Here is a 9149-nt window from a genome sequence, read left to right on the forward strand (position 1 = left end):
GTTATTTTACCTTTTGAAACTATACTGCTGACCCTTGATCTGTTACTCTTGTTCAAATTTGTATGCACTATTGCTTGATTAATTTAACTTAACTGGGTGTGGTTTAACCGGTTCGCTTCTTAAAGTCCTGTCCATCTATAGACAGGAGTTTTTGAATTAACTCATCAATGAAGTGTCCAATCATTCGTGATATATCATACACTCGGTTCTTTTGTATATCCGTTCGGTGACAACGATAGATGATTCAAAATCAGTAATATCAGTTATAACGGCAATCATCCTTGTTGCACACATTTTCAAATAAATTGTTTATTCCAAGTTAAAATGTTATCTCCACCCGATCAGATTTTTTTATAAGCCCTGTTTATGATCCATTTATGTTTATGTTTCACATACCTTCCCTTTATATATTACAGCAAGTAATTTCTTCAAGATCGCTTATCGACCAACAATAAATGTACCAAGTCAGGAATATGACTAATGTGATTCATTCGTTCGATGTGTTTGAACTTGATATTGCCATTTGATAGAGAACTTTCCTTTTTGAATTTTTACGGAGTTCAGTATTTTTGTGAATTTGCTTTTCAATGACAGCACTCGTCACGTATTCATGTATTTATTAATCCTTTTTTCAACAAATTTTTAGTTTTGACGTTTGAAATGAAGTTTATTTCAACCAAGTACTTCTGTCCCACCAAAATTATAAAATGTTATTTTCCATATCCAGCTCTGTTTCGTTATGTTGTTGGTAGGCTGCTATCATCATGATCATCAAATCAGAACTAATTATATATACAAATGTTTAACATACCTTTTTAAAATCGCTGATAAATTCAGAAATCTAAAGAAACTGCGGTTGCAGCTCCATCCGGTAAAGATGGCTTTATACATGTATTTATTTGGCTAGTCTGTTTATAGATCCCTTTTGATAAGTTGGTTTTTCATAAAGATCATCATGTTTTCAATAATTACATATGATACGTGTACTTCTTTGCTTTCATTTTTGGAAAGTCAAGGAGAAAAATCAAACACACTTTTCAGACGTTACAAAGGTATACAGTTTGACTTTAGTTTTGAATTATTCTAGACATTTCTGAGCCATTTGTTCTCTTGTAAAGAGTTGTCTCATTGGCAATCATAGATCATCGTACCGCCTCTTCCTTTTTTATAATAATAGTTATATATTGTTGACTTCTTCATTTAACTTTCCTCATGGTGTAAATGATGTAAAATATTTAAACATGCTTGAAATTTGATGTATATATAAGTTTGAAATACAAACTGGGATTTTCAATTGCAAAAAGACATTGATTTGCCTTTTGGTATATGTAATGCAAATATGCTACCTACAAATATCAGATAAAATCCCAATAAACACCCAAAAAAAAACACATATTGAAATCAAAATGCGGATTGCAATAAGCTAGCTAGTCAGCACTTTCATCGACCATTTCGTACCTCTGTAAATTGTACGCAACACCACTATTTCGTACAAAAAATCACCATTTCGTACCCTACATTTACCATTGTGTACCATTATTCAAAACCTATTTCGTACCAAATGGGTCAACTGAATATAGCATTTCGTACCTCATAGATACATGTCAACTATTTCGAAATATATATATAAGTCACTACAATTACAAAAAAGGAAGGAAGCTTCATACTGCCTTATTCATTTTTTTAATTTCTAATCTGGTCCTTAAATAAGATATATGACACTAGTTATTAGCTTTTTTCCAAGTTAAATCGGTAAATATGTTATAAAACATTTTGATATGATTTTAATTAAAAATAAAAATTACAAAATATAAGATGCTTCAAGCGCAGTAGAAATTCCTAAAGACCTAACAAAATTGGTTTGATCAAAAAGAACATTGAAACTTTAGTTTGAAGCACAATTTGTTTGTTTGCAGGGTGTGTCCTTAATTGATTTTACAAATCTAAAAATATAAGTATAATTTACCAATAAAGGATTAGTTATTTGAATTAGTTTTTATTGTTTAAATTCTCTATTAACTATGAGACTTACGGCTCATCGATGTATTCAAATACAGTAAATACATATGGCATATTACAAAAATAGTACTAATATGTATGAATTACAATACGTGACGTCAGAAAATTCAAGTTTACAAAATATCTTGACAATAAAGTGTTTCTAAATTAAAAAGATAGATGTATTTAACTCATTTCCCTAACGTCAGTTTATTGTTCTAGCTGTAGAAAGAACTGTATAACTTATAATAATACTTTTATATTTCAACTGAGAATCTTTTATTCTCTCAAAACCGAATTTCTTATGAAGAGTTGAAATATGAAGAATGATTTATCGCGTATTTTTAACGTAAATCATCACAATCTTCAATCTATGCATTGTTTTGTCTTTATTATTTAGACAATACGTGACACCACTTCACTATAAGGGCTTAGATGAATCGTTATGTAAACTATACTCTTAAATCGCTTCGTTGTCAATACATATATTGTACAGAGCTATATATAAAACAAAACATGGCTTTCAAAATTAAGATGTGGCGTTGCGCCCTTTAAAATAAAAACCGGACGAGAATAAACCAATTGTTATAGACGATCTTGTTTGTATGTAAAAATTAAACTGTCAGAAAGCAAGCCCTTAGACACGACCGTTGTTGGTACTTTCTTAAGACATCAAAAGGACTGACATTAAAACCTGCCATTCTGAAATTTCGTTAATTTCGCGGAAAATTTAATTTGGCGTCAATTTGGAAATTTTTCTTTTTTCTGTTTCGTACTTGCCTTTAACTTCAGATATAGATTTCTTTCGATTTTTGTATATTTGACTGGATTAATTATTCTCTTAATTTAAGTCAGTGAAATGTTTGACGTTAACTAAAACAATAAGGTAAGGAAATTTTAAACTGTCTGTGCACAACCTTAAGATGACTTAAAAAAACCTCATTCATTGATTATAAAATATCATTTCGTTTGTGATAAAGGCATCCCGCAAAAGTAAATGCAAAAGTCTTGTCCTTTGAACTTAAAACGATCTCTTTCAGACTTTTTAGTACCTTTTATTCAAAGAATTTTCATACTGACATGAGTGCAACTTACTTATACTTGTGATCTAAAACATGATTGTGGACTTAGCGCTCAGAAACTGCTCTGAAATACATTATTATATAAATATGCATAGGTGGTTTTTTTTAATAGAAGAAGAATAATATGAGATCCAGTCTTTTTCGTTCTTATTCATTTCCAAGTTTTATAATTTGAGTCCTTTTATTAGAACTTGCATGGAATCAATGAGACAAAATGCATTGTTATATTTACATGTAGTTTAATCAAACAAGGGTTGCAAACTAATTTCCGTGTATTTTAAATAATGAAGAATTTACATTGAGAATACTATGATTATTATCTCTTTTAAATGTAAATGAAAATAGGGTAGGACCATGCAGGTATCAGTAATGAAAAGGGTAGGACCATGCATGTATCAGTAATGAAAAGGGTAGGACCATGCAGGTGTCAGTAATGAAAAGGGTAGGACCATGCAGGTATCAGTAATGAAAAAGGTAGGACCATGCAGGTATCAGTAATGAAAAAGGTAGGACCATGCAGGTATCAGTAATGAAAAGGGTAGGACCATGCAGGTATCAGTAATGAAAAAGGTAGGACCATGCAGGTATCAGTCATGAAAAGGAATACCTGTTTTTATCATCTTAATCCTGTGTAGTTCCAGTATCCATGCATATGTTGGCTACACCTTGTATTTATGTAGTAGTATCTGTGTTGATATAATTTGGTTACAGCAGTAAAAATATTTACAAGAATATGAATATTAAAGTTACTCTTGGAATAATGATATTATGGCAGAGGGGGCCTATTTCACTAAGACTGCTGCACGAGTTCTGAAAAGCGATAAAATGTGTTTCACATATGTCTTCAGTATCAAATTATGATAAGTAAAATTATTTTAATAATATCCACATTTAAATAACAGCATATGGTGCTTTAAATAATAATAGTTTTTTCATGCAAAGTGTCAACAAAGGGGCGTAACTTTCGGCCCCGCTACGTCAAAGTTATTGACACATTGAAGTGGCACATATGAGTATTAAAGGGCATTTGGTGGCACAAATTTAACACGGGCTAGTTCATAAAAAGCCTCATCACATATTTTAAATTTTGGGTAAAAATACTTTTACTTTCTATCGATTATGTTCGACATTTGAACGTTCTCGTGTATATTTATATAATATAGCAATATCAAATTTGTCATTATCTGAACCTTTATACGATTGTTGTGTTTACACAAAAGCTGCTTGCTTCAAACAGTTAGAACTTGCATAATCATACATTCAAAACTAAAGCATAATTGAGCCTTCACATTCAAAATATTAGTATTGGTTGTATAATGACTTATAAATGCCTAAAGGTTTATTATAACCTTTTGCAATGATATGGTCGTATTTACACTACAAATTATAATCAGACAAGCATGTACAATCGGTATAGTTTTAATGAATGGCAGGTACAAGATGATTTAAAAGCATTTTATATTTCAGAAAATTGTACAGTTTATGGACTTTGAAGTCCCTTTTTCTTTGTTCACACAGAAGGTACCAAAAGAAAACTAAGTTTCCCCTAAGTAATAATGTAAGAAAGTTGCTTGTATTGACATGGGTAATGAAGGCAACAGTAGAATACCGCTGTTCAATAGTCATAAATTGGGTAAGTGAAATTAAATATGGGTAACAATTAAAAACCAGAGGCTAAAATAGCCTGTATCGTTCATCTTGGTCTATGTGCATATGAAACAAAGAACACAGATGGGTTCATGACAAAATTGTGTTTTGGTGATAGTGATGTGTTTGTAGATATTACTTTACTAAACATTCTTGCTGCTTATAATTATCTCCATCTATAATGAACTTGGCCCAATAGTTACAGGGGAAAATATTTACAAAATTGATGAAAATTGACTATAAAGGGCAATAACTCCTAAATGTTGACTTATTTGAAGGTCTTATTTTGCTTTACATTATTGCTGTTAAGAGTTTATCTTTATCTTTAATAATAATAAAGATAATAAGCAAAAGCTGCAAAATTTTCTAAAAATTAACAATGCAGGGGTAGGAACCCAACAACGGGTTGCTTGATTTATCTGATAATTTCAGGGCAGATATATCTTAACCTAATCCACCATTTCATCATGTCAGATTTAAATGCTTTGGTTTCAGAGATATGAGCACAAAACAGCATTTTACTACTATGTACTATTTTTAGCCGTGTCGGCCATCTTGGTTTGTAACCAGGGTCATCGGACACATTTTTTAAACTAAATACCCTGATGATGATTGTGGATAAGTTTGGTTCAATTTGTCTCAGTAGTTTCAGGAGAAGATTTTAGTAAAAGATTACAAACATTTACGGAAAATTGTTAAAAATTGACTATAAAGGGCAATGAATCCTTTTAAAGGGGTCAATTGATCATTTTTGTCATGTTGACTTATTTGTAAATCTTACTTACAATTACAAATTCAGAGGCAGCAACCCAACAACCGGTTGTCCGATTCATCTGAAAATTTGAGGGCAGATATATTTTTACCTGATTGACAATTTTACTCCGTCAGATTTACTCTAAATGCTTTTATGTCAGAGATATAAGCCAAAATCTACATTTTACCCCTATTTTCTATTTTTAGTCATTGCAGCCATTTTGATTGGTTGGTCGGGTCACCGGACACATTTTTAAACTAGATACCCAAATGATAATTGTCGCCAAGTTTAACCTGGCCAAGTTTGGTTAAACTTGGCCCAGTAGTTTCAGAGGAGAAGGTTTTTGTAAAAGTTAACGACGACCACGGACGCCAAGTGATGAGGAAAGCTCACTTGGCCCTTTGGGCAAGGTGAGCTAAAAACGAGGGAAACACATCAACTATAAGACGAAATCAACGGAAACAATAGAAACATTGAACTGCAACAAAAAAACCAGCGCAAACATACATAAAAACGGAATATTTGATAACAAATGCTATATTCCGGACTTGGTACAGGCCATTTTAAGAAAAAAGTGGTGGACTGATCCTGGTTTTTATGTCTAGCCAAACCTCCCGCTCATATAGCATTATTAGAAATACCGACATGAGGTACGAAATAACATATATACATTGTAGTTTTAAATGTAGTTCTAAGTGACACATTTAGTAGTAGTTGATGAAGCACAAAATAGCAGACATAGAAATATTAAAACATTTTATTGATTTAAAAGCGAACGCCTATACATTATTCTATCAGTTACTGCAATGGAATTCTCGTATAGTCGTTGTCCAATCCCATTTGTAAAATATGAAAAACTGGCACTCTTTTTGCTAAAAAAAATCAAAATATCAGTAAGTATGTTTTGGTTTTGCAAACAGTGACCGAGGCTAACATGTCATTCCTTTTAAATCTACAAATTGACCTACCAATATTAGTAACGCCTGTAGATATTGATCAAATTTCTGGTAAAGGAGTAAATTATGATTGCTTACAAAAAATGTCGTTTCTGTTGATCAGAATTACAGTCTTTTAATTTAAAAATTGTCAAACAAACTGTAACTGATTTTACTCGAAATGATATAGCCTTCCTCTGATATAGCCGTCCTCTGATATAGCCTTCCTCTGATATAGCCTTCCTCTGATATTGCCTTCCTCTCATTATACATTTTCTGTCGAAGCTTTGTGTTTAATATTTACCTTAGAATCAATGTGTGAATGAAACATCTTTGTTTATATCGAAAATATGTAAATATAAGAATTACATGATATGTTTTTGTGTGTAAAATTTTGCGAATTGAAAGAAAGTGACCATCACATCCAAGCGCTTCATGGTAATTTTTGCTTTAATTTCCTTAAAGTTGAAGGGAAAAAAACATTTGACTAAATGATAAAAGTGAAATTTTATATTTCAATTGACAAACATAAGTTTGAAATTTCCTATAATAAAACACTATCTTTTAGTTAAACTGATCATCGGGATATTACTGTTCAATGTCTTATTTAAAATAGTATAACACTGATAAATGTTAACGCAGAAAAAAAACTAAAAAAAAAAGATTGGCGGATAGAATAAGATATCAATTCATTTGTATAAAATTTAAACGACCTCTCTCATTAACAAATTGTTGTCTGTTTGGGTACTCATACAGTTTTCTCAATATAACAGAAAAGTTCTGTAACAACTGTCATACAAGTGGGATATTTCGTAAAGTATTAACGCCAGGGATAACGTACCATGTCAGGACAAATGATATATCCACTCGTTCCTTTGGTTGATAACGTTTGAATTGTCAGTTTTTATAGATATCCCCCTTTTGATTATGCCTTGGAGTGCTTTGGTTATACTTTTTTTTTAGAAAGTAACAGTACAGTAATTCGTGTAATTGTACACTCACATTGTCTAGTCGGACTGTAAATTTAAAGTTCCATCCACTTATAACCTACAAACGACATGTTATTTAGTTAAATAGTTATGATTATATATGATATATATTACATACACAGGTTTTTAATGTGTTTTTTGCCTATTTACATTTTGTTGGATTATATTTGTATTTGCTGAATCAAGTATTCCGCACAAATATATCAGATGAAAAATAATCCTAATTTTTCTTTCAATTTTGTTTCAATAATCCATATCTGTGTTGTTTGGTCTTTTGTTTCCCTCAGAGTCTCTTTTGAACTATTGTTTGTCTATTTGTCGCTATTCTCCTTTTTATAGTCTTGTGGGTTGTTTTTTCTCTCGGCTTCTTTCTCAATGACATGCAACAGGGATTGACAATTTGTATAATCATGTTCATTCTAAAACTATCGACTTCTTGCTTTATATGTCTTGATTGAAATGGTTGGAAGTAAAAAAAAGAAGTGATTACTGCAGGTATCAGAACCATCCTAGTTACACACGTTAACCGTGTAGACAGACCTGATGAACAACAAGGTCTGACATATTAGTCAGTTTTTATAATGATTGGGATTATAACACACTGTTGACTGCTGCACCCTCATTTTGGACATTTTTACCTAATATAATGTTTGTTTTGTTAACACATCGTTGTCATTATTATTTTATGCGACTTTTATATAAGTGATAGGTTTAGCTAGCTAGTAAACGATCTTTTAGCCACCATTTTCTACATCATAAGCAAAATGTCTGTACCAGGTCAGGAATATGATAGTTGTTATTCATTTGTTTGATGTGTTTGATCTTTTGATTTTGCCATTATCCTACGGACTGTACGTTTAGAATTTTCCACGTAGATCGATATTTTTGTTATTTTACATTGTCCATGATTATTTCTTTCACTAAGAACGAATAATGTGCAACAATACTGAACACGTTAAAACATTTGACTTTCCGTTTTTCTATAATTAAGACAATGGACCAGACCTAATTAGCGAGCAATACTATTTTCCCCCTTTTTTCGTGTTATTGTTTTAGAGCTTCGTCAATATATTTACTTCATTCTTAGACTTTCGACATAATCATACACAAAAAAATGTTGGATGGCGTCGTTTGATAAAAAAAATTATCGCAAAATTGAAAATGTTGTTCCAGGTGTTTTATTCAGAGTGAAAGTAAGTGTAGAACAGCTGATGTTTGACATACCTGTTCCTCTGCTTTCACAACGGTGGTGGTGTTGAATAAAATGTTTTCTGAGTCGAGTTTGTCCTTGGCAGCCTTAATTACTATATCTGGGATCGTATCAGCGTCTATTTTATTCCAACCACCTGGAATCTGACAATTTACGTATATTATTCCAATAATCACAAATAAACAGGGAATTAAAACCTTCATTTTTCTAGATCTCTGTGGGATCGCCAACAGAATCTTTGTGTTTAAATTGACACAGTGGGTTTCGTGTCTTATCTTTAATGTCTCTAATATTGTACTTAATCATCTGCCCTAAGTTTCGTGTACTTTAAAAATTCATTCTTGTAGGAAACAGGAAGAGTATAAGCAATTAAAACAAACAGTTGAGTTGATCATCACTACAAAATACCCACTGTTTTACTGTTACTGTACAAAGAAATGATTTTGAAAATCATAATTATCTTTGGTTCAGAATATAAAACAAGATAAATAAAACTTTTATTTTGGCCGAAAATTATTGTACAAGTTCATTTAA

General features: G+C 31.5%; 1 long non-coding RNA gene across 1 annotated transcript; it reads right to left on the reverse strand.

Annotated features, from left to right (window-relative positions):
• Positions 1–6224: 6224 nt before the first annotated feature.
• Positions 6225–8879, reverse strand: LOC143084437 (uncharacterized). Its single transcript, XR_012981076.1, has 3 exons — positions 8630–8879; positions 7419–7463; positions 6225–6353 (listed from the first exon to the last, which is right to left on the reverse strand). It is a non-coding gene; the product is annotated as an uncharacterized LOC143084437 (long non-coding RNA).
• Between the last annotated feature and the right edge of the window lie 270 nt (positions 8880–9149).

The sequence above is a fragment of the Mytilus galloprovincialis genome, chromosome 7, assembly GCF_965363235.1.
Source record: "Mytilus galloprovincialis chromosome 7, xbMytGall1.hap1.1, whole genome shotgun sequence".
NCBI classification, from domain to species: Eukaryota; Metazoa; Mollusca; class Bivalvia; order Mytilida; family Mytilidae; genus Mytilus; species Mytilus galloprovincialis.